Source organism: Petaurus breviceps, unplaced genomic scaffold (assembly GCF_028583685.1).
Source record: "Petaurus breviceps papuanus isolate PSGF00001 unplaced genomic scaffold, PetGlider_PUasm1.0 38, whole genome shotgun sequence".
Taxonomy (NCBI): Eukaryota; Metazoa; Chordata; class Mammalia; order Diprotodontia; family Petauridae; genus Petaurus; species Petaurus breviceps.
Window position 1 is genome coordinate 56,452,527 of NW_027186304.1, and position 25,441 is coordinate 56,477,967.

The following is a 25,441-nucleotide window of genomic DNA, read 5'->3' on the forward strand; positions in this document are numbered from 1 at the left end:
TGTATAGTATCACATGTAATGAGAATGGGAAGAATGTGTTTTATTTGTGAGGAAAAAAATCCCAGAGAAATGACATTGCATTCATTTCACATAGTTAACAAGTCAATGGTTGAGACTTGAACTTAGGTCTTGTGACCACAAGTCTAGTTTCCTTTTTTATTATGACAAATTTTTATTGTTCACAGAATTACCATAAAGATAATATCATGTGATTTTGTACATTATTGCTGTCCTTTATGGAAAATGTGAAACCTTTCTGGAACTATTTTTGTTGGAATTTATATGTCATCTTATCAATACATATGCTTAGTTTCATTTGAATCAGAAAGGACCTCAGATTATATACCTGAAACTTGAAACACATAGGTTTAGATTTGCAGTACACCTTGATTCAAAAGACCTGTAGTCAAATCCTGCATTATATATTTAAGACAGATATCCTGTCCATATAGTGGGAGTTGGGAATACAGTGCCCCCATGATCTGGAAAATCTCAAAATAATTTGTTGGCCTTCCCTTCATACCAGAGAAGTCTTATTTTTTCTTTTTCTTTTGTGAACTGTTTAAAGCAGCTTATTGTAAAATTTTGATTAAGTATTTAGTCACAGCCTCTGTGTCATCTTCAGGCTTTTGCCTATGATCTGCAATTCCTACAGAAGTACCCCCAAATTCTCCTTTAATTGTTCATGCCTCTCCAGATTCATTGAAATGGTGATGGGAAAAATTGTGATGTGGAAAGGATTACTGCAGTGATGTGATTCTGGCAAGTCACTTAATCTGTCAATTTTCCTTTTTGGTAAAATGGCGATAATAATATCTCACTCACACAGTTGTAAAAAATCAAATGAGTTAGCCTACGTAAAGCACTTTGCAGATATGACACCTCTACATAAAGCTAGTTATTAGTATGAATGTTATTATTATGTTTCACATGACTTATGTTGTCATAGGAAGCACTAACCTCTATTTTGAACTTTTCATTGCTGTGTAAGAGACTCTATGAATAAAATTCATATATATTTATTTTCTTTAACTTTTACTCCAAAGTATACTAATGAGGAAACCAAGTTGTACTGTGAGGCTCCTTTTTTCAAGACATATAGTGTACGACATTAAATGTGCGAGTGTGTTTCTTCTCCCTTGCTGAAAGAGAGAATCCTCAAAGTACATTTGCTGATGGAGAGACTTAAGCATGACAAGCCAGACCTAGTGAGAGTTACTATGAAATATAGGTGATTATTTATAGATTTTTCTTTTTTTCCCTTACAATAAGTTGACCAGAGTTGAGGAGTTCCATGTTCTTTTTAAGCTATTTTTATTTTGGCATTATTTTGCTTACAAAACCTTTCCATGTTTGCTATTTACTGAATAAAAAAATATAATTGCTAGAAAAAATTCAGTTATAAGACTTTTCTTTCAACAGGTTGTCTCTCTTACGTCTCTTCAGATCATACAATATTACTTTAGAGTTACAACCACTGTTGTAATTTTATTCAATGACTCTCTGATGATTAATATTAAGCCAGGTTTATATAAGGGAAACATATAGTAGACAAAGATCTTTGTCAGTGTTGTGACAGAGCTGTTGGACAAAGTCCAAACAAAATAACCATTCTCAATAGATTTCATTTTTGCTTTTTGCAGTTTTCTTCAGACTTGCAACTAAGAAAACCCTCCTCTTGACTTGCTTCTGCATCATTGTTTATATTGAATTCAGCTTTCAAAGGAGAGAAATATTTATTTTCAGTCTGGTACCACTTTCTGGACTGTCCATGAGATAACTGAAAATACTCTTATTAGTCTTCCTGGATAACAACAGAAATAGAAAAATTCCCTGCCAGGCCTAAAGCCCAGTTTATTTTAGCTAGAGATAATAGGGACACAATGAAAAGAAGAGATGGAACATAGAGATGAATATTTTGAAGGCAAGACCATGGCTTTCCATTTATCAGAATATCCAAATTGTCTACAAATAATAAAAAGGAGCAATCATGTACAAGAAGTATGTCAGATATGCCCATCTTGAGAGTAAAATGTTACACTGCACTGAACGAGAACAGCTTTTTGAATTGTTGTGAAGTTTACCATCTTTCATATACACATCAAACTGAGTATTGAGATCTGATTTCAGGTTTCAGATAAAGTCATGGCCAATTTATTAGCATATGTTGATTTTGCATAACTTACAAACAAAAAAATGTTTTTTTTTCTATTTTTTTTCTGAGTGATGGTAACACCTGCTATTAGGATGAGTCAGAGAAGAACTGTTTTTCTAAATTACTTGCTCCTATGCTTTTTAGCATGATGTTTTCAGTTATGTTGTCAGATACCCTCAAAGAAAAGGACTTCAAGGTCAGTTACCAGACTGATGATAAATTCTTTAGCTTAAAAAAGGCTACAAGCCAAGACAAAAGTGGCGGGAGATTAGAGCATTCAGATTTTTTCCATTTATGTAATCAATGGTCCCACACATGGATGATGTAGTGCTGAATGGTGAAGATCTATGTATCTTCAGTGATCATTTTCAGGCCAAAGTTAACACAAGTAGCAGAGAATTTATGCATACTTTGTTGCATCTCAGTCTCAGAGGCTGCACTGAGTATACAATCACACTTAAAAAGTCACACACCAATTCTCTCATATTCTAAAACTTGATTCAGTAATCCCTTTATCACAAAGGCTCAACAAGGGAAGAAAAATTTCTTGTTGGCTATTCATTTATGATATTGATTAATAAAAAGTCAAAGAATCTAAACTTTTGCTTTAAGATCTAGAATTAACAATTGATTTTTTCCCATTTCAAAAATTATTTTCTTCTCTATGTCACAAAGGGGACTGAAATTTAAAAATGATATTTTATTATACTTGATTAAATGAATTAGAAACATCACCTGTTTCGCATTTTGAATATTATCTTCAGTGACCTGTGGTATTTTTTTCTTTTAATAGATTAGAGTTATCTTCTAAGTGTACTATTTCTTGATGTGCCATAATTTCTTGCACATTCTACATCTCCAATAACTTTAATAAATAATTGGAGATGACAAGAAAGGACACATGGGTACATATGGAATTATAGATAGGCATTGCTAAAGGATTTAAAGAGAAAAATAAGTATTAAATTACAATTTAAAAGGAAAATAAAAAAAGAATTCTAACCTGAGAACAGAGTTCATGTTGTTTATATACAATGATAGTATACACTATTGAAATGAAGAGTTTGACAGATGACCTCCTTGTATAGTATATATTGTTGTTTCTTTAGCAACAAATGTCTAAATCTTCATGAATGAAAGACTAGCTCTGTATCTATTATACCAAGCTAGCTCTTAAGGGCATTAGATATTGAAAATCATATAAATAGAATTGGATGCTTGTCTAAAATATGTCCAAATACATCCAAATCTCTTTATAAATTCTGGAAGCTCCACTGCATAGTATTTTATTAATTATAACAAGTTTTGGATCACGGCAGAGCCAAGATGGGGGAATAAAAGCAGCAATTTGCTTGAGCTTGGGCCCCAACCACCTCCAATACCTGTGAAAAAGAACTCTAAACAAATTTTAGAGTTTCAGAACCCACACAATTGTGGGTTGAAAAACACTTCCAGCTGAAGTCACCTTGGCAAGCCAAAAGGAAGGATCTGTCACGCTGGGCTGGGAGCAGAGCTCAGTCCTGCATGGGCTGTGCTGGCACAGACAGCAGCCAAAACCAGGCCAGAGCAGACCTCAGGGGACTAAATCACTGGCAGCCATGGCAATTTCCAGACTTCTCAAACCATAAACCAAAAGAGAAAGTAGAAGGTCCGTAGGGAAACTGTGTTGGATCTGGGTGAGAGGAGAGTGTACTCCAGCCCCTGCCCACAGGGTGGTCAAGGCTATGCTGGCTGTTGCAGCAAGATGGAAACTTCCAGGGCCCTGGGCTCACAGATCATGGGGGTACCCAGAAGCTGATCAGAGGAAAATAGCAGGATTCTCATTGCTGCCACTGAGGCAAGATTTTCTTGCTTTGCCCTGCTTGGATCTGAGTCGCAGTCTTGTGTTGCAGTCCTGAGGTGAGACAGAGCTCTGGTGTGGCAGAGTTAGTGCTGGCTGTGGAGAGGGAATCCTCCTCACAGTACTGAGATAGGTGCTGCGAAGTAGCTCTGATAACAGCTGTGTAAAACCCCAGAAATTTGGGATACAGCACTCCCCACTCTGGAAACAGTGTTCTACCATGGGAAAGAGCTCAAAAGCCAAGTAATTGGCTGGCAAGATGAGCCAACAGAGGAAGAGAAATCAAACTAAAGAATCTTTTTTTGGTGACAAAGAGGATCAAACTCAGAAACTGAAGAAACAACAAAGTCAAAACAAATGCACAAAAATCCTCCAAGAAAAATCTGAATTGGTCATAGTCCATGGCAAAAGATATACAAACAGACAATGAGGAGAAAAATACCTTAAAAATAGAATTTGTCAAATGGAAAAGGATGTAAAAAAATTCTGAAAATAATTCCTTCAGAATTAGAATGGAGCAAATGGAAGCAAATGGTTTTGTGGGAAATCAGGATTTTATAAAACAGAACTAAAAAATGAAAAAATAGAAGACAATGGACAATATCTCATTGGAAAAAACAACTGACCTGGAAAATAGATCCAAGAGAGATAATTTAAAAATTATTGGACTACCTGAAAGCCACGATTAGATAAAGAGCCTAGACATAATCCTTCAAGAAATTATTAAGGTAGGGATGTCTAGGTGGCACAGTGAATAGAGCACTGGCCCTGGAGTCAGAAGGACCTGAGTTCAAATATGGTTTCTGACAGTTAACACAAAAACTAGCCATGTGACCTTGGGTAAGTCATTAACCCCACTTGCCCTCCAAAAAGAGCAAAGAAATTATTGAAGAATGCTGCCTGGATATTCTAAATACAGAGGATAAAATAGAAATCGAAAGAATCCACTAATTGGCTCTTGAAAAAGATCCCCAAAAGAAAACTCCTAGAATTATTATAGCCAAATTCCAGAGTTCCGAGGTTAAGGAGAAAATATTACAAGCAGTCAGGAAGAAACAATTTGAATATTGTGGAAACAAAATCAGGATAGCACAAGACATAGCAGTTTTTTTCTTTAAGGGATCAAAGGACTTGGAATATGATATTCTGGAGGTCAAAGGATCAGGGATTAAACCAAGAACCATCTACCCAGCAAACCTGAGTGTAATACTTTAGGGGAAATAGAAGACTCTCAAGCATTCTTGATGAAAAGATCAGAACTGAACAGGAAATTTGACTTTCAAATACATGTATCAAGATAAGCATGAAAAGGCAAACAGTAAAGAGAAATCATAAGGAAATTATTAAACTTTATCTGATTACATTTCTTAATTGAATAACTATATTTGTAACTCATGAGACTTTTTCATATTAGGATAGTTGAACGACATATGTATATATATATATATATATATATAATACATATATTCCCTTCAACTATCATGTGTATATATATATATATTTGTATGCATGTGTGAATGTATGTATGTGCATATATGAGTATATGTGTGTATATGTATACATATGCATATTTATACATAGACAGAGGGCACAGGGTGAGTTGCATATGAAGGGATGACAACTAAAAATAAAATTCAGAGGTGAGAGAGGAATATATTGGGAGAAAAAAGGGAGAGATAGAATAGGCTAAATTATTTCATGTATAAGAGGCAAGAGATAGCTTTTAAAATGGAGGGGAAGAGCAGGGAGGTTAAAGAGGATGAGTCAATCATACTCTCATTGCATTTGGCTTAAGGAGAGAATGACATACACGCTCAATTGTGTATCTTGCAATACAGAAAAATAGGAGGTAATGGTATAAAAGGAGAAGATGATAGAAGAGAGGGCACATTTGGGGAGGGGGTAGTCAGAAGCAAACATTTTTGAAAAGGGACAAGGTCAAAGGAGAAAATTGAATAAAAGGGGGGGTGGAATAGGATGGAAGGAAATATGCTTAATCCTTCACAATATGACTACTCTGGAAATGTTTTGCATAACTGCACATATATAACCTTTATTGAATTGCTTGTTTTGTCAATAGGAGTGGGTAAGGAGGTAAAAAGGGAGAGAATTTAGAACTTAAAGTTTCAAAAACAAATATTAAAAAAAATGTTTCTACATGCAACTGGGAAATAAGTTTTATAGGCAATGGGGTATACAAATCCATCTTGCCCTACAAGAAAGTAAGGGGAAAGGAGGTAAAAGGAGAAAAGAGGGGGGTGGTAGAAAAGAGGCAAGAGTGAGGGAAGGGATAATCAGTATTCTTGCCATCTTGGGTTGGGTTTAGGGGAAAGATTGGGAAAAATTTGGAACTCAAAATCTTGTGGAAATGAATATTGAAAACTAAAATAAATAAATAAAATTTAAAATTTATAGCAATTTTCTTATAGTTGTGTGTGTCATAAGTTCATTAAATTGTTAATATAATGATTTCATGATTTTTAATAATTTTAATTTAGTCTTTTTTAATGTCCTGTGATTTCTCAGGCATAAGTAGTTATTGATGAGAATCTGTCCTTACCAGTGCAGATGAGCAGCTTGCATAAATGTACAGTTATAGAATTGTCTGCAGTACTGAGAGGTTAAATGATTTTGCCATTATCCTGTGGCTAGTACATATTAGAGTTTAGACTTGAATAAAGGTCTTTGTGCCTCAGAATCTAGCTCTTAATTTGCTATACCATGTGATCTCTCAATAAAATAATTTATTTGGGACAGCTAGGTGGTACAGTAAATAGAGCACCAGTACTGGAGTCAGGAGGACCTGAGTTCAAATCTGAACTTAGACACTTGACAGATTCATTAGCCGTGTGATCTTGGGCAAGTCATTAACTCCAATTGCCTTTCCTTCCTCCTTCCAAAATATAATTTATTTGATATGCAACTTGTAATGATTATTATTAGACATAAGTATCCACAAAACTTTTATTGGGTGTGAAGGATTATATAGCCAGGGAATGAATAAATCACAAATGCTTGAAGTATGTGAGTGCAAATTAGAAATTTTGCTTTCACAAATAAGTGAATTTTAAAAAATCCTCTTAAAAAAGGAAATTGTCTTTTCTTTAGTTACTTGAATGACATCACTTTCCCTCAGACAGTTAAGTGGTCTCAAGATGCAAATACTGCTTTCAGATCATTGTGACATGAAAATTGTCTGCAATGTCAGCAAAGGATTGTTCCAGGTATGGATGTGGAATGCTAAGTCCCAAAGCAACTTCTTTATCCCTCACCCAGAAAACAAATAACAGTCTCAGCTCCTCTTCAAATCATATCCATTAGCATTTGTTCAAAATTCTAGAAATAGCTTATGATCTAGGACTATATTTAGATATGCAGCAATGAAAAGAAAATATCAAACTGCAAGATTTTAGTCAAATTCATGTTTATGTCTTCAACTATTAGAGCAGGCCTTACATAGAGAATAGGATATAAATATTCAAGGCATAGAAGAGATGAACCTTATGTAAAAAGGGAATTATATGTATGTATAATAGCATATAATGCCTTAATTTTTAAAAGAAGTCATTATTAAGGTCAGCATAAGGTCAGATAACAACAAGGAATTTGTTGCAATTGGTACTAGTTCTAAAGGTTCAGATAGCAAGTCCCCCATGACTTTATAAATGATCTTAGAGCTGCTATTTCAAAATACTTCTACTACTACTACTACTACTACTACTACTGCTGCTGCTGCTGCTGCTGCTGCTACTACTTCTACTATTACTGCTACAAAAAAGCAGTCTTTGCTCTTATATTGCTCACAATATAATGTGGGGCACAACAACCAACCAAACAAAAGATTACAATCAATATGCACAGGAAAAATACAGGAGAAGGTATATAAATGAAATGATTAACAGAGGGTAAACAATAGAATCTACTTGTAACAGTTAATATTTATACAGTGATTACTATGTGTCAGCCTTGTGTTAAGCACTTTATAATTATGGTATCATTTGATCTTCATAATAATTCTTGTAGATACATGCTATTATGTAATATTAATGTAATTTTATTCCTTTGTATTAACAAAGCTAACAGGTACTTAGCACCTAATTTGAAATTAATTAAATCAAGCCTCAGTTAAGAAAAAAAGGTATTAACCACTATTGCTGATGTCAAGGAAGTTGCTTATGTAACAGGAAGGGGCAGAACAGAGAGGAGCTAATAGGAATATAAGGAGGAGCCCTAGATGGAATTTCAGATCTTCTTGGAGCCAGGTTCTGGACTGAGGAAGAGAGGCCCAGGCTGGAGAGAATGACTTTTATTTGGAGAATTTGAAGTGATTTTGTTTATGGGAACCAGCTGAAACTTCTGCCAAATACTTCTGAGGGCCAGTCAGAGCTGCCAGAGGAAGCATGACGGTGATCCCTGCACTTAGTCTGTTTGTGGCTTTTTTTTTTTTTGTTTTTTGCTTTTTTTGGAGGGCAATTGGGGTTAAGTGACTTGCCCAAAGTCACATGGCTAGTAAGTGTGTCAAGTTTGTGGCTTTGTTGAGCCTTGACCTCCCAGGAACAGAGACTGTGAAGGATTTAAGGTGGGCTGGACACTGTGAGCATCAATGTGGAACAGAGACTAGACAGAGAGCTGGACAAGGACCTGGGAGGTGTTTGCCTTTGAACCCAGGTGACAGTTTGGTGAATCCAGGTAGCAGCTGGGACCATGGAAGGGGAACCAGGGAAGCTGAGAGCTTACCTCAGGCCAAGATGAAAAGATCTCGCCGTGGTTACTGAGAAGTGACTGATAAAATTGTAATGTACTTGTGACTAAGGGGTGGATGGGCTGTGTATTTTCCACTACAGCTTAAGAGGGTACTGAATAGTGACTGATGATGATATTGTAACTTAATTGCACTGCATGGGTGGAGAACCTTGACTATTGTACTTTGTGTCCCTTAAGGAGGCCTTGTGTCCTTAAGAGTAATTTGAGTTACTAAATCATTGAATGATTGAGTTACTAAGTGATTGAATGATTGTTTCCTTTGCTTGCTCATGTTGCCACTCAATTACTTGACATTGGAGCTTTTTGCCACAGCAGAACTCTGCTACCAGTGAGGGGAGCTTTTTCCCAATCTCTAGGCTTTTCTCAGATGCCAGAGCCTTAGTTGGCTGCCCTCTCTGAAGCCTCCGCATGCTCTGGAAAACTAGTCATGCACCCTAGGACCTCCACCCTAGACAGCAATCCAGATCCAAGCAGGTTAAAGCAAGAGTGATTACCCCTCAGACTGGTTGCTTCATCCCCCTACAATCTGCAGGCCAGGAGCTCTGAAACAGCCATGTGGCAGCAGCGGCTGCAAGGCCACTATGCTTCAGCCTCTTCTCCCTCCAGGTTGCAAAGGCTGGACCATACTCCTGGACTCTCGGTTTCCAAAGTCCACACTGCACTGACCTCTAATTTTGTCCTTAGCATCTATGGGTTGATAATTCTGTAAACCACCACAGCTGCTGGTGATCTGAAGTCCCTCCATCGGGCAGCTGGTTGTGACCACCCTGATGCTAAATCTTGTGGCTTACATGCAACTGGCTCAGCTCCCAGAATGCTGCACTGGCCCCTTCCTGCAGACCTGCTGGACTGTCTTCAGCGGGAAGATAGCTTCTCTCTGTCATTTTGTGGGTTCTGTAGATAAAATAAAATTTAAGATTAATAAGATAAAATTTAAGATTAATAAACATTATTCTTTATTTGGATTAAAAAATCCTCACAAGTACAAAGTGCACATATATGATGGATGCATGGAGGTTATTCTGAAAAAAGATTCAAGGGATATAGTTTATTTCCAGTATAATGTAAGTATGATATAAAAATATATGCTATCAGAAAGTAAAGTCAAGAAGGTTTTATTAAGCACCTACTAAAGTGTCAGGTCATGAACCAAGCATTGTAAGTACAAGGAAAAACAAAAAGAAAAAAAATGTTAAAAAAGACTATATAGTAAAGCATATTCTACATAATAATAACCGAAAGTAACATAATCCATTCAAGTTTACAAAGCATTTTGAATTATTTTATTTAACTTTAAGAAGATCATAAGATAATATGAGTACTATATACAGTTACAGATGTGAAGACTGAAACTTAGGTTTAGTGACTTGCTTATATACATCTAATAAACACCATACATGGTATGAAAATACAAATCTCTTTTGACTTCAGATTTGGCCTTATTTACTTTTTTTTCTGTCACAGGTATTTTTATTAACAGACCATTAGAAAAATAATCATGGTGTAGAGACCTTTCGTTCATTCTTCTAATAAGCCCATTGATCTGGTCTTCCCTGTTACCAGCATCTCCACCTTCCACAAAATGTGTAGTCTTTTTCTTCATTCTGCCTTGTGGAGAAGATAATTTGAAGGACCACATCTCATGGATCAAGTCCTCCATGCAGATAATTCCATATTTACCAAGAAATTTTGCAATAAGGGTATTATCTGTCAGGGCAATTCTCTGTTTCTTGATCTTGCCATAACCACGTTTGTAAATCAAGTCATTCACAGACTTCAGGTTTGGATAACACCATGCATGTATGGTTCCACAATCCTCAGGATGTTAATGGAGGCCTTCTTAAGCTTAACAAAAGTGCCATTGAAGATTTGGCAAAGGCGAAGAAGCTGCAATACTTTTTGGACCTTTGGGCTAACACCATTGATACCCCTGATTCTGACCACAATAGCTAACGGATTCAGCAGGTACATAGCAGTTGCCAGCTTTGCGTGCCATTCTAGCCAGCTGGATTTCACTTCTGTTCATTTGTCTGTACTCCTTATGGTAGGCTTTAGCTTTTTCATAGATAACTTTTATCCATATTTTATAGAGCTTTTTTATAACCACCTTCTTCTTCAAATGCTTGGCCTTTAGTATTGCAAAAGCCTTTCTTTTTTCAGAAGGGATTCTGGAATGGATGGTAGCTTTTTCTTTTCTTCTATGCCTGCCATGATTCTGGCCGGAAAAAGAGGCCTTATTTACTTTTTGCTCTCTTCTTTGCTGAAAAAGTTTATGTTCTTACTGTGTTTTCTTCTCTTAGATCCCCTTTTGCATTATTGGGTTCATTTCTTAGTATCAAATTTTAGAAAATATATTGATAAGCTCCAGATTGTACACAGAGAAGATGGCCTGAATGGTGCATGGACTCATGACATAACAAGGAATAAATGAAAGCTCATTATAAAGAAGAGGGATTGGAATTATTTTAATTGATCCCAGGGGTTAAAACTTTTAAAAGAAGGTAGAATTTTCAGAGAGGTAGATTTCAGTTCTACATAAGTAAACATTTTGTCCTTAGAGATTCCCATGATGGAATTGAAAATATTAGTTTTCTTACCATTGAAAATCAAAGATTAGGGGCGGTCAGGTAGCACAGCAAGTAAGAGCACCGGCTCCAGTGTTGAGAAGACCTGGAGATTGAATCCCGGGCTCAGACACTTAGCACCCACCCAGAAACACCTGGCCGTGTAACCTTGAACAAGTTACTTAACCCCAATTGCTTAGGGGTGGCCAGGTGGCTCAGCGAGTAAGAGTACCGGCTCCAGTGTTGGGACGACCTGGAGATCGAATCCCGGGCTCAGACACTCAGCACCACACCCAGAAATAACTGGCCGTGTAACCTTGAGCAAGTTACTTAACCTTGATTGCTTAAAAAAAAAAAAAAATCAAAGATTAGCTAAATAGTTGCTTCACTGATTTTTTAGAGAATAAGTGTCTAGTGTCACTGTCTAAAGTATGTAGAGGAGAGTAAGACATAAAAAAGTTGGCAGCATAGAAAAGGTCAGGTTATAAGGGATTTAAAAACTAAACAGAGGATTTTATATAAGATCCTGAAGGTAATAAAGAGATACTAGAGTTTATTGACACTAAATTTAATTAAGTTTTAGAACACAGCTAATTTTATTTTCTAGTAATTTACAGGTATCTTACAAAGATAGTTTCAGACTTGTATCATTATCAATTTTTCTTAAATGGTCCTGGATCATACTGAATCATTGGTGTTTGCTTGACATTATGTTTAGAAGAAAGGAGCAAGTTAACATTTAATAATAGCTTTCATTTATAAATCACTTCAGAGTCTACAAACACTTTGCATTCATTATCTTGATTGATCTTTAAAATAACCTTGTGAAGTAGTTTTTGGAAATATTATCTTTATTTTATAAATGAAAAATTATGTTTTAGAGAAGATAAACAACTTGTTAAACATCACACAATTTCAGTGGCATAATATGATTTTGATAGGTTTGAAGAGATAGTAAAAAGAGATTCTTGAGTTGGAAGAATAGACTCAATGGCTTCTAAAGGTACTTCCAAATCTAAAATATATCATTCTATGATTCAGAAAGATACCAGTTCTCTAAAAAATGCTAATAACAATGACTAGAAGTAGGATCATATGCACAAGTACCTTGAATATAGTTGTTTTCTTCAATAATTATTTCATAGATTAGGTTTAGCCTATGAGGATATGTTTAAATTCTATTAAAAAAAGCCTACAGAAATAATTCAAGATCCTTTACATGATGTTATGGTATTATAATTTAAATAATATTTCATTGGTAGGGGTTGGAGTCAAGATGGCCAAGCAGAAACAGGACTTCCTTGGGACTCCGGCTCCCACCTCATCCAATTCATGTAAAAGGTGACTCTGAACAAACTTCAGAGCTACAGAACCCATAAAATGACACAAAGAATCTAACCTTCCACTGAGGAGAGCCCAGCAGGCCAGCAGGAAGTGGCCAGGGCAGCACTCTGGGAGCATATGCCAGCCCTGTGCTAGCGGGGTGTCATAGACTCAGGGCAGGCCTGAGCAGCCACTGACTGGAGGGACTTCAGATCACAAGCAGCTGTGGTGGTTTCCAGAATTATCAACCCATAGATACTAAGGACAAAGTGAGAGGTCAGTACCATGTGGACTTTGTGATCCAGTAGTTCAGGTGTGTGGTCTGCCTTTGCTTGCTGGAGGAAGAAGCAGCTGAGGCTCAGCGGCCATGCAGCCACAGTCACATGGCTGCTTCAGCTCCTGGCCTGCAGATTGTGGGGGGACCAAGCAATCAGTCTGAGGGGCAAATGCTTGTGCTTTAAACAGCTTGGATCTGGATTGAAGTCTAGGGTGGAGGTCCTGGGGTGTGTGACCAGCTTGCCAGAGCATGTGGAGGCTTCAGAGAGGGCACCCAACTAATACCTTTGGCAGCTGAGAAAAGCCGAGTGATTGGGACAAAGCTCCCCTATCTGGTAGCAGAGTCCTACCGTGACAAAAAGCCCCAAAGTCAAGTAATTGACTGGCAACACGAGCAAATTGGGGAAGCAAAGCATGCAGAGCAATCCAACTTTACACCCAGATTTTTGGGACAAAATGGATCCAAACATCAAGTAGAAGGAAGACAGTGAAGTCAGAACTCCTGAACCAAAACTTCCAAGAAAAATATGAGCAGGATACAGGCCATAGAGGACCTTAAGAAAGATTTTGAAAACCAAATAAGAGAAGTGGAGGAAAAATAGGGAAGAGAAATGAGAACAATGTAAGAAAATTACAAAAGGAGAGTCAAAAACCCGACTGAAGAAAATAACACCTTAAAAAAGACAAACTCAAATGGCAAAAGATGCTCAAAAAGGCAATGAGGAGAAGAATGCCTTAAAAAGGTGAATTTGCCAGATGGAAGAAAAAAATCTCAAAAGCTCACTGAAGAGAATCATTCCTTCAGAATTAGTTTGGAGTTAATGGAAGCTAGTGACTTTAAGAGGAATCAAGATACTATTAAACAGACCAAAATAATGAAAAAAAAAAAAGAAGCCAATGTTAAATATCTCATTGGAAAAACCACTGACCTGGAAATAGATGGAGGAGAGATAATTTAAAAATTATTGGACTCTCTGAAAGCCATGATCAAAAAAGTAACCTAGAAATCATCCTTCAAGAAATTCTCAAGGAAAATTGCCTTGATGTTTTAGAACCTGAGGGCAAAATAGAGGTTGAAAGAATACACTGAATCACTTCCTGAAAAAAGATCCCAAAAAGAAAACTCCTAGGAATATTACAGCCAGGTTCCAGAATTCCCAGAACAAGGAGAAAATATTACAAGCCATGAGGAAGAAACAATTTGAATATTGTGGAAACACAATCAGGATAACACAGGATCTGATAACTGCTACACCGAGGGATCGAAGGTCTTAGAAATGATATTCCTGAGGTCAAAGGAGCTCAGATTAAAACCAAGAATCACCTAACCAGCAAAACTGAGTATCATGTTTCAGAGGAAAATATGGTCATTTCATGGAATAGAGGACTTTCAAGCATGCTTGCTGACAAAACTAGAGTTGAATAGAAAATTTGACATTCAGATACAAGAAGCAAGAGAAGCATGAGAAGGTAAACAGGGAAAAGAAATCATAAGGAACTTAACAAAGTTGAACAATTTGCATCCTTATATGGAAAAATGGCAATTGTAACTAATGAAACTTTTCTTAGTATGAGAATAGGGGAAGGGAATAGAAATGTGTGTGTGTGTATACACACATATACATATACACACATATGTATATATGTCTATATAAGAGGGTATATGGGTGTATAAATACATATGTGAACGTGTCTATATATGTGTACAGATATACATAGATAGAGGGCACAAGACCAATTTAATACAAAACGATACACAAAAGGTTAAATTAAAAGGTGAAAGAAGAATATAATGATGGGAGAAACAGAATGCGGTAAACTATCTGCTATGCAAGAGGCAAGGGAAAATGCTTACAATGGAGGGGAAGAATAGGGAGACCAAAGGGAATGGGTTGACTTTATTCTTACTGAATTTGTCTTAGGGAGGAAAAGATATACACACTAAAATGTATTTGACCCCACAGGAGAGTAGGGGGGAAGGGGATGAGAGGGGGTATGATGGAAGAGATGGCAGGCTGGGGGGGAGGGAAGTTGAAAGCACCTACCTTTGAAAAGGGACAAGATCAAAGTAGAGAATAGAACAAGAAGGATGTGTGATAGGAGGAGGGAAATAAAGTCAGTCTTTTACAATATATCCACTATGGAAATCTTTTGCATAGTTACACATGTACAACCTATACTGAATTGCTTATCTTCCCAATAAGTGTGGGTGACAAGGGAGGAAGGAAATGAATCTGGAATTCAAAGTTTTAAAATAATAAATATATATATATATATATATATATATATATATATATATATGTGTGTGTGTGTGTGTGTGTGTGTACATATATATATATATATATATACTATTATTGATATTATTTTATATGTAATGGGGAAATAAGATATGCAGGCACTGGCGCATAGAGATTCACTGTGCCCTACTGGAAAGATGGAGAGTATATGGTTGAGCATGGGAGACAGCAGATTGGAGGAGGGGATATCCAGCAGGATTGCTATTTCGGTGTGGTGGGTAGGGGAAAAATGGGGAGAAAATTTGTAACTTAAAATCTTGCAGAAGTGAATGATGTAAACTAGAAGTTAATAAAGCATTTGATAAAAAATACATAATATTTCATACATTTCTTACTTGGTGATATGCTTTGAAACATTTGTTGGGAATAAACACTTCTTTCAAATTTCTAATATTATCAAGTCCTTTTCTTAGATTTCAAAATGCTTCCTAGAGTCTTAAATTAACAGTTAGAATCCTTTTAATAAACTTTAAAGTCTTCAGATACTTCACTTATTTTTCTTTGTTCTACCTTCCTTTCCATATGTTAACATTTCATTCAATGTGTCCATTCATTTTTGTTTCCTTTAATTAGACTCTTCTGTTTTGGTAATATTTTAGAGTGTTTTTTGTTTGTTTCTGCTGGTCAGGTAGTGGCATTCATCTTTTTTGTTTCAAATCTATAACAACTGTGTTCTGCTGATTAAAGGCTTTGTCTGTAAGCCTCAAATTGCAAGATTAAAAAAAATGCAAATTGTTTCCTCTTCCTTAAGTAGTTTTATTTTATTTAATATGTGAAATTGTGTTCTAATATAATATGTAGAGCACATGGTAATTCATGGGGATATATACCTCTTCCGACTGTCACTTATAGTTTCCTCCATACTGAAATTCATTTAGTAAACCTTCCAAAACAGTGTATGGTTTCCACATCTCTTTCTCTGAGGAGATCTGTCTTATAGCAGGACATTTTATGGAAGGTGATAATAATTACTTTGGGTGTAAAATGGTGTGGTGGAAAACAAAAATTCCAGATTTGGTGTCAGAGGATCTAGGTTCAAATTCTGACTGTGTCATTTAATAAATTGGTAATTTTGGGCAACTGATTTACATTTTTTGATCTTTAGTCCCAACATTTATAAAATTAGAGTTTTAACTAGATGAGCTCTCAGGTACTTTCTAGCTTGAAATGTATGATTCTGTCATTGCAAAGCATTAAATATCATAAGTCTTTTTATAATATTTAAAATTCATCTCAATTTTATTAATCATAATTTTTTTTTTGCTTTTTGGAAGGAGAAGGCAGGGCAACTGGGGTTAAGTGACTTACCCAAGGTCACATGGCTAGTAAGTGTCAAGTGGCTGAGGTTGGATTTGAACTCAGATCCTCATGACTCCAGGGTCAGTGCTCTATTCACCTAGCCTCTCCTATAATAAAGATTTCTTTTAGCTAGTTAACAGACAGCTGCTTAGTTTCACCAAAAATTAAAATGTGATACATAATTTTGATATGCTAAGGCAAAATAGTTTTAAGTCCATGTCTAACATTGTAAGGTAATTGTCTGAAAGTCACCAGTGGCTAAAAGTCACCATTTAGTTAACCAGTTCCATTCCCTAAAGCAAGTTAATGATTATATGCAGTACAGGAAGTTTCACCAGCTGATTATACCTATGCCTGAATAGATTCAATCTAGCAAAGCTGTCAATGAAATAAACCTCTAAGGGAAATTGCATTCCCCTACTGAGACTAACTTTGTTTTAACATTTGAAATATGAAGATATATTCAGCCGGAGAAAAACTCCTCAATGAATTCATCTGAAATATTTTAAGAATGCAAAGATTGCAAGGGAGGCTAGTGCCATGAGATTCTGAGTTACCAGATCACACCTACATAACCTGGAATGCTGCCAGTCTTAGTACCACTGGATGCCCTCACATCCTGGTACATTGATAGATGTAGAGTCTGTCTGGTGATTTCCTTTTTCTCCTTGATACTGTTTTTGACCTTAGGGTCTCCCTTCATCTCCTGATCACACACACGAACCATTTTTACTTATGCCTAGTTATTCAGATTTCACCTCTCTTGCTATTGTAATTCCCTTCTCCTCATTGATTGGACGGGTTATTGATGGTGTCCGGTAGAGTTGGGGCACTATAACACTAAACCCATCTGTCTCGGGCTGTCATCTAACACATGATGTCCTCCAATCTGATCAGTCCTTCTATTTAAAGCATCAGGTTCAGTGAAATGATGTGGTGCCTTACTTTATTCAAATTCCAAATTCTCCACTTTGAATTTATTTTGAAAGATGGAAATTTGACTTTAAAACATATTATAAAACATAGCTTGCTTACATTTTGGCATACATAATTTGAAAATCGAGATTAAACTGGTCTCAGTTTTTCTTTGTGGCTAACAAACCTCTGCTCATAAATATGAGACTTGTGGATCTGGATATGAGTGAAAGGGGCTTTTTTAATAGTCTAAAAAGCAGCTCAACTGAGGACTACAGAAGATGAATATCAATATGTAAAAGCTACCCTCATTTGGCAGAAGTGGCTTCTCCTTGGGAGCGGGTAGTCTCAGTGAGGGTTCATGAACTAACTCTGACTGCCAAAAGCCTAGAGTTAGCTTCAGCACAAACTAGACTTACTGATTGGGCTTTACCTCACTCTAAGTGAGTATATGAAAAGACCTTAGCCTAAAAGGACCAGGATCACCCATTGCATCCTGGGTCATCTCCAGGCATCTTGATGAATATGTGATCATTGCATCCAGATAACTCTGATAGATCTTGTGTCATCCTGTTTATGATTCCACAATACTCAAATTGTTTCTTCTTGACTGCTTATAATATTTTCTCCTTACTCTGGGAATGCTGAAATTTGGCTATACTATTGGTAGGAGTTTCCTTTTTGGGATCTTTTTCAAGAGGTGATAAGTAAATTCTTTAAATTTCTATTTTGTTCCCTGGTTCTAGAATATCAAGGCAATTTTCCTTGAGAATTTCTTGAAAGATGATGTCTAGGCTCTTTTTTTGATTGTGGCTTTCAGGTAGTCCTATAATTTTTAAATGATCTCTCTTCGATCTATTTTCCAGGTTAGTGATTTTCCAAAGAGATGTTTCACATTGCCTTCTATTTTTTCATTTGTTTGGATCTGTTATACTATCTTGATTTCTCATAAAGTCATTAGCTTCCATTTGCTCCAATCTAATTTTGAAGGAATTATTCTCTTCAGTGAGTTTTTTAAATTCCTTTTCCATCTGGCAAATTTGGCTTTTTAAGGCATTCTTCTCCTCATTGGCTTTGTGGTCCTCTTTTGCCATTTGAATTAGTCTATGTTTTAAGGTACTATTTTCTTTAGTCTGGTTGTTGACTCTGTTTTCATGATTTTCTTGAATTATTCTCATTTCTCTTTCCAGTTTCTCCTCCACTTCTCTTACTTGATTTTCAAAATCCATCTTAAGCTCCTCCATGGCCTGTAATCAGTCCATATTTTTCTTGGAACCTTTTGGTGCAGCAGTTCTGACTTCATTATCTTCCTCCTGTTCCATGCTTTGATTCTTCTTGTCCCCCAAAAAGGAATCTAAGGTTTGATTTCTGTGTTTGATTTGCTTCCTTTGCTTGCTCATATTCCCAGCCAACTACTGGAAATGTGAGCTCTTTGCCATGGTAGACCTCTGCTTCCAGAGAGGAGAGTTTTGTCTGAAATCACTTGGGTTTTTTCAAGTCTTGTCAGAGGAATGAGGAGGGTGCCTTCTCTACATACACCACACTGTCAAACTGGCATTTCTCACCCCAGGACTACCACTCAAGAAAGCAACCCAGATCCAAGAAGGTCAAAACAAGAGCAATTACCCTCTGAATGGTTGCTTGGTCCCCCTACACTCTATAGGCCAGGAACTCCTGAGGCAGACATGTGGCAGACACTGTAGCTGCCTTGCCTCTGCCACCTCTTGACTCAGGGACAGGGGCTCTTCCTTTCCAACAGAGTTATAACTGACCTTTTACTTTCTTTTTTATGTTTATGGGTTGAAAAATCTGTAAACTGCCATAGCTGCTGTTGATTCACTCTGCTGGAGTCTGCTTATTTCACCACTGTGTCCCTGGGGCCAAAACCACACGGCTCACATGGGACTGTTCTTGGCTCCCAGCATGCTGCGATGAACCCTTTCTCTCAGCCACCCAGGCTGCCTTCATTGGGAGATTTGTTTCTCTCTGTCACTTTGTAGGTTCTGTAGCTGTAAAATTGTTTAGAGTCACATTTTATAGGTGTTTGAGGTGTTGTGGGGGGCAGGGGGTTATAGAATTTCCTGCTTCTCCTCCACCACCTTGGCTCTGCCCTATTCTTGCTTGATTTTCAAAATTCTTCTTGAACTCCTGCATGGCCTGTGACCAGTTCATATTTTTCTTGGAAGCTTTTGATGCAGGAATTTTGATGTCGTTGTCTACTTCTCATTCCATGTTTTGATCCTTTTCGTCCCCAAATTGTGCTTCCTCTGCTTGCTTATCTTGCTAGTACATTACTTGGCTTTCGAGCTCTTTGCCATGGTAGAACTCTGCTTCGAGAGTAGAGAGCTTTGTCCCAATTCACTGGGGGTTTTGAAAATGTTACCAGATGTCTGAGGATGGCACCCTCTCCACAGTCACCACAAGCTCTTGCACACTGGCATTTCTCACCCCAGGACCACTCTCCAAGACAGCAACTCATATCCAAGCAGATCAAAGCAAGAGCAATTACTATCTGAATGGATGCTTGTGCTCCCTAGAACATGCAGGCCAGGAGCTCTGGAGGCAGTCATGTGGCAGCAGTTGCAATTGCTGTGTCTCTACCACCTCTTGCTGAAAGGGCAGGGGCCAGACCATGCTCTTCCAACAGAGTTCCTGACTGACTTTTGACTTTTTCTTTTGTGTTTAAGGGTTGAGAAGTCTGGAAACCATTACTGCTGCTTGAGATTCACTCTGACGTCTGTTCTGTCCTGTCTGAGCCACTGTTTGGGGCTGCCCCATGCGGCTTACACAGGATTGTGCTCAGCTTCCAGTAGATGTGGTAGAGCTTACCTCTCAGGCTGCCAGGGTTTGTTCAGCAGGAGATTTGTTTCTCTCTGTCACTTGTGGGTTCTGTAGCTCTAAAATTTGTTTAGAATCATATTTTACAGGTATTAGAGGTGGGTGGAAAAGGAGTTCACAGAAGTTCCTGCTTCTACTCCTGCTCGTCATTTCTTATAGCACGACAGTATTCCATTATGTTCACATACCACAACTTATTTAGCCATTTTCCTATTGAAGGGTATCCCCTTTGATGCAATAAAAAGTACTACTATAAATATTATTGTGAATCTGGGACCATTCCCCACTTTTATGATCTCTTTGGGAAACAGTCCTTGAAGTCGTATTGCTGGGACAAAAGATATACATATTTTTATAGTGATTTAGGCATAATTCTACCACCACTCTATTTATTAGCCAGTACCAAGTAGTTTTGATGATTGCTGCTTTTTAATACAATTTTAGATGTGCCACAGTTAGGGGCCTTTCCTTATTTTTCCTTTCATGAAGTTCCCTGATATTCTGGGCCTTTTGTTCTTCTAGATAAATTTTGCCATTTTTTTCTAGCTCTATAAAATAATTTGTTTTGCAGTTTGATTGGTATGGCACTTTAAATCAATTTAAATAAACTTTTTTTTCTCATGATGTTAGCTTATCCTACCCATAAGTAGTTGTTATTTTCCAATTAAAAGCTCTCCCTGGTTTAGATATCAGCACTACATATGTATCATAAAAAGAATTTGGTAGGTCTCCTTCTTTGCATATTTTTCCAAATTTTTTATATACTGTTGGAATTAATGAAATTTTAAATATTTAGGAGAATTCACTTATAAATCTGGCCCTAGAGAATTTTCTTTGCGATTATACTGAGGGCTTGATCAATTAGTTTTTTGAAATATAGATATCAAATTTGTTTTATTTCCTCTTTTCTTAATATAGGCAATTTATAATTTTTGCAAATATTCATCTATTTCAATTAGATTGTCAGATGCATTGGCATATATTTGGGCAAAATAGCACCTAATTATTGTTTTAAATTCCCCTTCATTAGTGATGACTTCACCTTTTTAATTTTTTAAAGTGGTCATTTGGTTTTCTTCTTTCTTTAATTTCCAATGCATGGTTAGTCTATCTTTCAATTACCTTTATTTACCTGTAATTTTTATTTGATCATGATCTGCAAAAATTGCATTTAATATTTCTGTCATTCTATATTGGATTGTGATGTTTTTATGCCCTAGCAAAAGGTCAATTTTTGTGCTGCTGTCATGTGCCACTGAGAAAAATGTATATTCTTTAATATTCCCATTCATTTTTCTCCAGAGGCATACCATATCTGAAATTTTTATAATTTATTCAAAATTTCTTTCCTACCTATTTTGAGGTTAAATTTATGTAGTTCTGAAGGAAGAAGTTAGAGTTCCCCCACTAGTATAGTTTTAATTTTTATTTTTTCCTATAACTCATTTAACTTGTCCTCTAAGAGTCTGGATGCTGTACCACATGGTGTATATATGTTTAGAATTGATATTACTTCTTTTTCTATGTATCTTTTAGCATGATGTAGTTTCCTTCCTTATCTATTTTTGCTTTTTCTTTGTCTGACATCACAATTGCTACCCCTGCTTTTTTTTTAACTTCAGCTAATGCCTAATTTATTCTGCTTCAGGTTTTTACTTTCACCCTGTGTGTTTCTCTTTGCTTCAAATGTGTTTCTTGTAAACAACATATTGTTGGATTATGGCTTTCCATCTATTGTGCTATCCACTTCCTTTTTATGAGTTATTCACATTCAAATACACAATGATGATTACTAACTCTTTATCTCTGTCCTATTTCCCCCACTATTTATGCTTTTCTCTCTCCTTTCTCTCCTTACTCCCACCAGTATTTTATTCTGATCACCACCTCTCTTTGTCTACCTTCCCTTCTATCAGCCCACTCCCTTTTCTTTTCTCTCTCCTCTACTACTTTTTTCTTCTTTTATTCCCTGTCTTCCACCCACCCCCTTTCTTTTCTTTCCCCTTTCCTCTCTAGCTCCCTATAGGGTAAGATAGATTTCTGTTCCCAAATGAATGTTCATGTTATTCCCTCTTTAGGGAAAAAAAATTGATGGGGGGGATGTGGAGTCAAGATGGTCGAGTAGAAACAGAACTTCTGCAGAGCTTCTGCTCCCACATCTTCCAATTGATGTAAAAAATGACTCTAAACAAACGTTGGAGGTACGCAGCCCATAAAATGACAGAGAGAGGCTAACCTCCTGCTGAAGACAGCCCAGCAGGCAGGCAGGCAGGAGCAAGCACAGTGCTCTGGGCGCATAGTGCAGCCCCAGGCGAGCACAAAGTTTTAGCCTCAGGACAGCCACAACCAGCTGCTGACTGGAGGGACTTCAGATCACCAGAAACTGTAGTGGTTAACAGAATTATGAGCTCATAGATGCTAAGGACAAAGTGAGATGTCAGTGCAGAGTGGACTTTGTGAACAAGGAGTTCAGGAGTGTGGTCTGGCCCTTACCCCTTGGAGAGAGGTACAACTGCAGCATGGGGTCCGTGGAGCCGCTGCTGTGTGGCTGCTTCAGAGCTCCTGTCTACAGATTGCAGGGGGACTGAGCAACCAGTCTGAGGGGTAATCACTCTTGCTTTAACCTGCTTGGAATCTGGATTGTGGTCTAGGGTGGGGGTCCTGGGGTGCATGACCAGCTTGCCAGAGCATGTGGAGGCTTCAAACAGGGCACCCAACTAATAGCTCTGGAAACTTCAAAAACCCCAGTGATTGGGACAAAGCTCTCCTTTCTGGTAGCAGAGTTGTACAGTGGCAAAAAGCTCAAAAGTCAAGCAATTGAGTGGCAACATGAGCAAGCAAAGGAAGCAAAACAAGAAGAGCAATCCAACTTTATACTCCTATTTTGGGGGCAAAAAGAATCCAAGCATGGAAAAGGAGGAAGACAGTGAAGTCAGAACTGCTGCACCAAAAGGTTCCAAGAAAAATATGGACTGGTTACAGGCCCCAGAGGAACTTCAAAAGGATTTTGAAAACCAAATAATAGAAGTGGAGGAAAAATTGGGAAGAGAAAAGCGAACAGTGTAAGAAAATTATGAAATGAGAGTTACCAACTTGATTGAAGAAAGTAACACCTCACAAAAAATAAACTAACTCAAATAGCAAAAGAGGCTCAAAAAGTCAATGAGGAGAAGAATGCCTTAAAAAGGTGAATTTGCCAGGTGGAAATAAGAATCTCAAAAGCTCACTGAAGAGAATAATTCCTTCAAAATTAGATTGGAGCAAATGGAAGCTAATGAATTCATGAGAAATCAAGATAATATATAACAGATGCAAACAAATGAAAAAATAGAAGCCAATTTGAAATATCTCATTGGAAAAACCACTGACCTGGAAACAGATCCAGGAGAAATAATTTAAAAATTATTGGACTACCTGAAAGCCATCATCAAAAAAAGAAGCTAGAAATCATCCTTCAAGAAAATTGCTCTGAAGTTCTCTAAAAAGTGTCCACAAATCACCTCCTGAAAAAACATCCTAAAAAGAAAACTCCTAGGAATATCATAGTCAGGAGAGAAGAGCTAAATAGGTGGCAAGAAGCAGATGTGGACAATGGGCCATACATTTTAAATCTTTCTTCCACTTTTGGACTGCCTGTTGACATTAGAGAAAAAAAAAAAGGAAGTTGTAGAACTTTTAGGAAATATATTTAAATATATTTTTTTCTCTTTTCCCTTTTCTTTCTTTTTCTAAAAATTTGAACTATTTCACTATGATTAAAGTAGAAATTCTCTTGGATAAAGAGATATCAGTGGGTCATGTAATATTACTTTACTTTGGAGAAGTTTCGGGGATTTTTTTTTTCCCCTGGGCACTCTTTCCTGTATTTTTTTCTGTTTTCTTTACTCTATGTTGTGATAGTAATGGAACATAAAGATCCCCCTGTATTGGCTTGGTTTTCAAATTGATTGTGTTAAAATCCAGAGCTTGTTAATCCCACCTGTGGGATGGACTTGTTGATGTGAAAAGAAAGTCCTGAACTGGGAGGAGCTGGGAACATAGATTTGGAGACACAAGAGAGAGGCAAAAGAACTTTTTGGAAGCAGCACCTCATGGAGGCAGAGAGAGACTGAGAGAATTGCTGGGGGCCTCTTTGAATCGCCCTGGACTTTTGAGACCTGCCCCCTGAGCTGCCAAGGACTGAGGAGACATGGCTGTTTTGCTGGTACTTTGTCTGTTTTGATGTTGTTTTGCCAGATTTGTCCACTGGTGAAAGACAGTCCTGTTGTTGAAGAAGTCCTGGAACCTGGCTTTTGGTTAAGAAGCCCTGAGACTGTCCTGCAGACAGAGAGTGAATACTGTCCACTGGTGAAGGACAGTGCTGTTGTTGCAGGGGTCTGGGAACCTTTCTGTTGGTTCAGAAGCCCTGAAGAAGGATTTTCTTGTTGTATGTTTACAGAAATCCTGGGAGAGGGTTTTGCTAATGTTTTCAGGGGTTCTAGGACTGTTCTACAGACAGAGGATGAATTAATGAAGGGACTGGCAATGTATCTTGTGGCCTTGCTAAGCCTTGTCTCCCCAGGAACTAAGATTGCTGAGAACTTGCCTCAGTGTCAAGATGAAGAAAGTGCTTTGCTTAAACTTGATGTAACTCTGGGGTAGATTCAATTGTGATCCAGGGGTGGGGAACTTTTGACCTTTTTGTGCTCTGTGATTGAACAAATGAAGGTACTTTACTTATGTTTGGAAACTAATCTCCATTTGAGAAGAGGGGCTTTGTGGTGAGCTAAATGAAGGTATGGCCTAGGGGTGGAGTAGTATTTAGAACAGGGATTTTGTAATTGATTGAAGGATTGGAAGATCCTGGGGTGGGGTAGTACTTGGAGATTATTTAATCACCCTTTGTAAATGCTGTATTTTGAATGATGACATGTTTTGATCTTCTCTGTTTTTGGTTTGTGATTGAATAAAATGGAGAGCACCTATGCTGGTATTTTGAACCTTGGGAAGTTGCCTTTCCTTGACATTACATTACATATGTGAGGCTGTGAAAAGAAATACAATGAGATGCCTGAATTCGTGGGCACAAAAAATACTGAAAACTCATGTAATAAAGGATCTGTGACCCAATATTAGCAATAATTGTGCATGAAATTATGCTTTCTGAACTTTAGTCTCATGTGTGCTTATG

The 25,441-nt window shown here is 37.3% G+C and overlaps 1 pseudogene; it reads left to right on the forward strand.

Annotated features, from left to right (window-relative positions):
* Window positions 1-23,178: 23,178 nt before the first annotated feature.
* Window positions 23,179-25,441, forward strand: part of LOC138170237 (large ribosomal subunit protein eL6-like) — a 55,429-nt pseudogene continuing 53,166 nt past the window's right edge.